The following is a 6,742-nucleotide window of genomic DNA, read 5'->3' as shown; positions in this document are numbered from 1 at the left end:
CTCTCTCTCTCTCTCTCTCTCTCTCTCTCTCTCTCTCTCTTTCCCTCTTTCACCTAGCCGGCGGGCATATCTGGGTACCTTTTCATTCACTGCAAGTTCGAAAACGAGAACGCGTCATTAAAGCTATACGTTGGACTCGGAAGAGCCCGCTATGCCGATCATTGTCTGGCCATTAGCGCATTTTCCTGGCGTGCCCATTTACCTCTTTTTCACTGTTCTTTTCTCTCACACAGTCCAGTTACTCTCCATCCCTTCTTCTCTTTCGTGTAGCAAAATACTGCACGACTCACCTCAAGTTTTTCACCACTTTTTTGCGCTGCGCAATACTCGTTGGAGATAACGATTTCTGGAATATCTGTATTGCCGGCTGGATAAGGGCTCGCCTTTCCAACGTCGATGAAAATATTTCTTTTCTTCTCTTCCATACATTTCCAACCGCTCTTATTCACCCCCTCTCATTATTCACCCTTAATGCAACTCTTTTAAATTATCCTTCATTCATTTTATTCCCCCTGAAGATAATATGGGCTGGCGGAAGCCATTAATCGAGCTTTAAAAAAAAATTCATCGATTTTATAATTTTTAATTATGCATTTCACTTCCTCCAAGACCTTTTTCTTGCCGCATTATGTGATAATTATCTATTGACAAGTGGCTTTCACAGTGTAATCAGTTTTCAAAGGCTTTCCAGATATAAGAACTAAAGGTTGGGGGTGGTCGGGATAAAGCAAAAGAGTGCGGGGATGGGATTAATAAGTTGTCTGGTGTCTCTATATAAATACCACCGTCCGCACCACCGATTGCTGGGACACGGTTGCGCCTTTCACCACTGCGCACACTCAACTGAAAATTCTTCATTTCACTCCATCTCTCACATTATAATGTATCCACTGTCTCCTTTCAGTACCACCCCCTACACGTGCCCTCCTCCCTTGCTGTGCGCATTCAATCGCTATCTCTGTTCTCCACGTACCGACGCCGGGCGTCGTCGTTGTAGTTGGACTCACCACGACGTTAAAACCCGCCACTCGCTCAGTTACAGGCCAAGCGCGACGCCAACAAGACACGATATCATCCCTCTCGGTCCCAGTTTCATAAACCACCACCAGGAGTCATTTGTTTTCTTACCGAAACAACGGGATAATCAATTAATCAATTAAAGTTGTAAATTAAACAGTCAAATATTGCATCAACGGGTCAATTAAATTCTCTTCAAAATTATCTGTGCTAGAAAGTAAAGCGTCAAGCTCAAATTTAGTTTGTTATTGCACCAACAGAAGTGCTTGTTGAATATAAAAAATAATAAACTCGAGGAAAAACTATATATTTTAAAATTATAAATAAGACATGTTTGACGTGTTTGGAGTTTGTTTTCTTAGTTTTGAAAGCACCACGGAAAACTTTTCGTGACCACCTGTGAAGCGAGCCTCACGTGATATTGGAATTCTTCGGGGTATACATAAAATATTTTATGTGAATGAGAGAAGCTGAGGGAAGAAATAAACGACAGAACAGAATAGAATAGAAGTAGGGCCTGCGTTGACGGAGTGGTATATGCACAAATCCATATTCTAATATTTAGGCCCGAATATTGTGGCTTCGTCCGAGGCTGTACAGTGATAGTGAAGTGAAGAATAAAGGGAGGAAAAGTTCTTCTCGTGGAGAGCCATCCAGAACGGTAACAAGTTCTTTCGGCAACTGTGAATATCCTACAGGTACGGATGCATATGATAATACTGCCTAGGGAGGATTGATCCTCGATCTCGATTCACGCGATGCTGCACCGTTATTCAATCGAGATGAAAACATGTGATAATCCACTCACTTCCTGCTCCACAATTTACCGGTTTACGGACGAATTTAATTGATAGGTTGGAGGATGGGAAATCACTTGGATCGATTTTTCCCATTCAATCTGAAGTTGAATGTTCCATTAATTCTGTATGGAAGAATACGAGCGTTGTTATTTGTTTTCATGGAACATTGATGAATAGTGGAATAAAAATGTTATTTGAATGATGATTTTTGAATGAAACTCGAAGGATTTAGTGGAGATGAGAGGTTGGCATGTAATTTCCCAAGAGCATCGAGGTGTATGTGCATTCTCGCGTAACAAAGCTGTGGGCAAATACCGAGAAAGAGATTTCGGATGAATCAAGTGTTCTTTCCATAAATTTTATTATCATTTTGTTGCCTTTCATGGCGTTTCTCCCCTCGTTTAATTAAAACGAAACTGAATTTGGAGGAGACAGACAGTGATTGGGTCACATCGCATTCTGGTAGTTGGTAGATATAGCCCCAGTACCACTCGTGAAAAGATGAATTGGCGGATTGGACAGTGACGGTTATCTCTGGGCGGGGCTACGGCACACACACACACACACACACACACACACACATGCCACTGTATACAGTGTTGTTGCCACAGAGGAGTATAGAAAGTAATAGATAGTGGCAATGAGGTGCACTCACTTGGCGGCTCTCTGCCGTTACGGATTTAGACGACATCCGGACTATTCCATCCTCCGTTATCCGTCTTCATATCATCAAATTTACTACAACACCTGGGTCTATCCGTCATTTTTCTACTAGACAAATTGATGGGAGGAAGTGAAACAGTAAAGAGGAGAAATTCTTTAGAAAAATTTTTACTCTTAAAATTATTTTTAAATTTCATATAAATGCGGGAGAAATTGACCTGTTGATGGATTTTTTTCCTGATCGTCTAATTGTTCCTTCCACTAGTGGAAAATAATTAGAATTTCATAGGCAGTTGACTACTGATTTTCAGGAGGGTGACATTAACTTCATTTGGAGGGAAAAAATCGTGGTATTGCAGATTTCACTGGGAATTCAATGAAATTTTACATTTTTGAGCAGCAGGAGGATGGCAATTCCCCAATTTATTTGAATTTTCAATCAAAATTAGAATATTTAGTACCACATTGCGCTGAATTGGGATGATGAGAATGACAATTTCCATCGATTATATATTTTTTTAATTTTCAAGAAATGCAGCGGAAATTTCAGTTGAAAATTTTCAACAGTGTATCATAAAGCATAAGTGGTTGAACGATTGAACGATGAATACTACAACATGAAAAGCAACAAGAGATGATTGCTCCTACGGTGAATAAGGAAGCGGCCGGAATACTTCCAATAATACGCCCTTTTCTCCAGTTGTTCGACCTCACATCACACGGGGGTTAATCTACTTTGGCTTTACGCCGTTCGATGTTGCTCTGTCGCACGAGGGGGATTTTAATTTAAATTCCTCGGGTGCTCGAGCACTGTGCGTTTATACCAACGTTTCAGTTTATATTTTTCCTCCAGCAACTTCTCTTTCCTCCTTGCATTATCAGTATCTCTCGCCGTCGACTTCAGCAAGAGTGAAAAAAAAAAACAGTATGAAGAATTTATTTTTCGTGCACTGTCACTCTGAGGGGCTGTTATCGAAATAGAAAAATGCGCGTGCGTCAGCGACATCGAACTAATCAAATCTATGAAGACGCAGAGTTCAGTGGAGAGGTTGGTTTGCACTGTTGTACCCCGGGGGTGGGCGTTGAAAGTAGTTTCCCAATTGTGAATAGCAAACATACCGAGGGTTGGCGAATTAATTAAAGCAAAATGAGAAAAAAATTTCCCGCAGTTATCAACGGTCCTCAAAGAAATTATCGAAATCGGGGAGTACTTTTTACATTTTTTCCTCCGCATTGTTTCACCGATTTCATTTCTACACTTTTAAAGTTTAATTAGCATGCTAAATGCCTTTGTATTCCCCCTCAATCACATTATTTGCGGTCCATAGAGACGTAGAGGCGGTGAGTAAAGCCAGCAAAATACTCTAAAATATCCTCCGGCTTAGTTGGACTATTTTCTCCAGGATTTTTGGTCCCCCGAGATGTAGTGAAACGAATGGCTCTCTCTATGCTTTTACCGCCTTCGCCTCCACTGAATCCCACCCTGAGAAACAGGCGAATTCACCGATATGGGAGTGTCAGCCAGTGAACAAATCAAGGCACATTTTTTTTCCGTTTACATTTCAATCCTCGTGAAAGGGCTTTACTTGTGTTCACATTGGCCAAATTGAAAACAGGGACGGGCAAAAACTGGCGAAAAAAAAAGACCGATGAGGAAAAAGGAATGTGATATTAAATTCAACATGAATTTTTACACGAGGCCATAAAAATTCGATAACCGAGATTGAATTTATAATGAAAGCGGTTTGATCGCTAGGTAAAATAAATCCGTGGATGGAAGACATGAGGGAGGGGGAGGGGGAAAAGTAGTAGAAAGGGGTGAATGTAGCCAGGGATCCTCGTCTCTTCCATTTGCACCTTTCGACGCGGACGTTTATCGAAATCCGATAGCAGGGTGGGAGGGGGAGGGGTAGGGGTAGGGGTGGGAAAAGGGAAGCGGGAGAAGGGGTGTGGGATATTTCCAACCGATAATCGAGAGCGCGCAAGTGAGGCCCGACAGTTCCCTCGCTGCGGGTCGTTAATCGCGACACGTCGCACATCGCGACCTTCTAACTATAACTGTATATATATCAACCCTATGTGCCGTCAGGCTATGCTCTTCACTTGGCGTGAATCCCGCATAGTCCAGATTTTGAGGATCGATAAGAGCTGTACTAGGAAATACACGAGCCAGAGGCGCAACGTCTGCTGCAAAATGTTTTACAAGACTCTACTGTCCTACTTGACAACAGACTAGAAGAGGGATAATAGAAAAAAATATATCTTTCCAATACTCGTTCGCAATGGGCGTACGCTCTCCCGGGAGTGAACGAAGTGAAAGTAATTACGGATCAACGATGAAAAAATAATACACGTATAAGTCATCCTTGGAGCTGCGTGAAATTTTCTTGTTATTTAATTTGATAAAACTTCTCAAAAATGTTCAACAGTGCAGCTAGCAATTCCAATAAATAAAAATACTGTCTTTTACGACTGGGGGTAATTTTTAAGAGAAATTTCTCCCCCTTTGGGACTATAAAAAATTCAGCGAGAAATAATCTCGTATTGCCTCTCTATTTCCTCCATATCCTTCGCGGTCGCTGATGTCTTACGATTCATAAATGATTATCGCCAAACACGAATGACCACACCAAATCACACACTTAATCATGTCATCTCTCCCTAGAGCACGTAATTACATATTGTTATTGCAGTATTCGGTTAGCATTGAGTAAATACAATGTATCACGTGGAAACAAGTTGGGTAGTGATGTGAGTCTGTATTTTGACAAACGCATTTGGTGGAAGCCCTAGTAGCGATTCAGTCGTCGGNGGGGGGGGGGGGGGGGGGCTATTGTGGTCGTACGACATGTAGAAAGATATACAGGTAAACGGGACGAAATACTCATGCACGTGGGGTAGATGGTGAGTGTAGTTAGAATGTTCAGAGAGGGCTGAAACAGAGTGCATCGATTTATGTGCGCCAGCAAACTCGTGTCAGCGAACCAGTCGCACGAGCCACCTAGACTCAGGCTGTTGGGATTCCGTAGCACCCACCACACTCCTGCGTTATTCCTGCCATTTTCATTTCTCTCTGTATCTATTTAGTTTGCATCCACTGTACTATGCTGACGGGCTCGTAAAAATTTACGGTGCAACAGACATCAATTTTTTTTTATTTATTCATTCGCCAATTTTTTTCCATTGGTTTTTGAGAGGAATATTTTCACTCACTGCGGGAGCTGTATTTTCATCGTCGACAGATTTCACTCCACAAATTGTACCTAAATAACGAAAAAAATATCTTTGCGTAATCGACACATCAAGTTCCTTGGAATTTCACGAGAGTTGATTTTTATATGTCTAAATTGGGGAGGGGGGGGGGGGATAAAGAGTGACATTAAAAGGGACGAGATGACAATCGGAAATTGTTCGCGGCTGCGTAAGCTTTCTCATTACACCGATTGCTTTGGGGATGTGTATGAAATGACAATGGCTTGAGCGACACACTTTTTCCTACTCCACAGACTTTTAGACTCTTTTTTTTTTCGTTCCGTTTGTACATTATCGTAGGATGTAAAGATAGTGCATACCGCTAAAACGCCACCCTCTCACCCCAAATGCAAGTTCTCTCTTGTGATATTTGTTTCTGTTCATTCAAAACAGAAAAAAAAATCATTCCAGTTTGGAGTTGAGAAAAAAATGGAGAGATAAAGGACTTGAAAGAGGATACACATGCACAAATACACTAAATGAGTTTATTGATCCTGTCTGTCATCAAATGCGATGAGTGGATAATATGAAATTACCTCATCACCATTGATACTTTCTCCGAACATGTCCTCCTTGATTCATCATCACTCATATGCATTACAAAACACAACGCGACAGTGGTTGTGCTGAGTGAATTGCATGCACTTGCATTATCCAAACCGCTGGTGTATTCCGAGCGTCATTGAACTCTCCCTTGCAGTGCAAGTGTTGAGAATTGACGAGTGCATGTCGCGACTTTTCACGTGAGGAGTGAAAAAAAGAAACATTCATTGCATTAAAAAAAAAAATGCAAATGCAGTGGATGCGAGGGTTGAGGTCGACGAGAATGGAAGGAAAAAAATCCGCCAAAAGAAGGGACGCAGTAAAGCGGAAAGGTTGCGAGTACACATTTATGATTTTTTTTTTTTTTCAAATGAACAATGCCGGCAGAGTGTATGGCATTGTTTGATGATAGTGAAAAATACGTCGCTGCCGGTAAATATCGAAACACTCGAGGAAACGGGACAAGA

The 6,742-nt window shown here is 41.5% G+C and overlaps 1 protein-coding gene across 2 annotated transcripts in view; it reads left to right on the top strand.

Moving 5' to 3' along the window:
* The window catches only part of LOC107042645 (RNA-binding protein Musashi homolog 2), a 70,526-nt gene that overhangs the window by 25,670 nt on the left and 38,114 nt on the right, over window positions 1-6,742 (top strand). The window contains exon 1 of one of the 2 annotated variants that reach the window (XM_015263778.1): window positions 1,050-1,715. The exons of the other annotated variant lie outside the window; for it this stretch is intronic. The gene's annotated coding sequence lies outside the window, so the exon portion shown is untranslated. Of the gene's footprint in view, window positions 1-1,049; window positions 1,716-6,742 lie in introns of those variants that run through there. 2 annotated transcript variants of the gene reach the window in all.

The sequence above is a fragment of the Diachasma alloeum genome, unplaced genomic scaffold (genome assembly GCF_001412515.2).
Source record: "Diachasma alloeum isolate Michigan unplaced genomic scaffold, Dall2.0 Dall_scaffold_00494, whole genome shotgun sequence".
Lineage (NCBI taxonomy): Eukaryota > Metazoa > Arthropoda > Insecta > Hymenoptera > Braconidae > Diachasma > Diachasma alloeum.
Note: the sequence above shows the minus strand (reverse complement) of the source record. Positions and strands in the feature narration are given on the sequence as shown.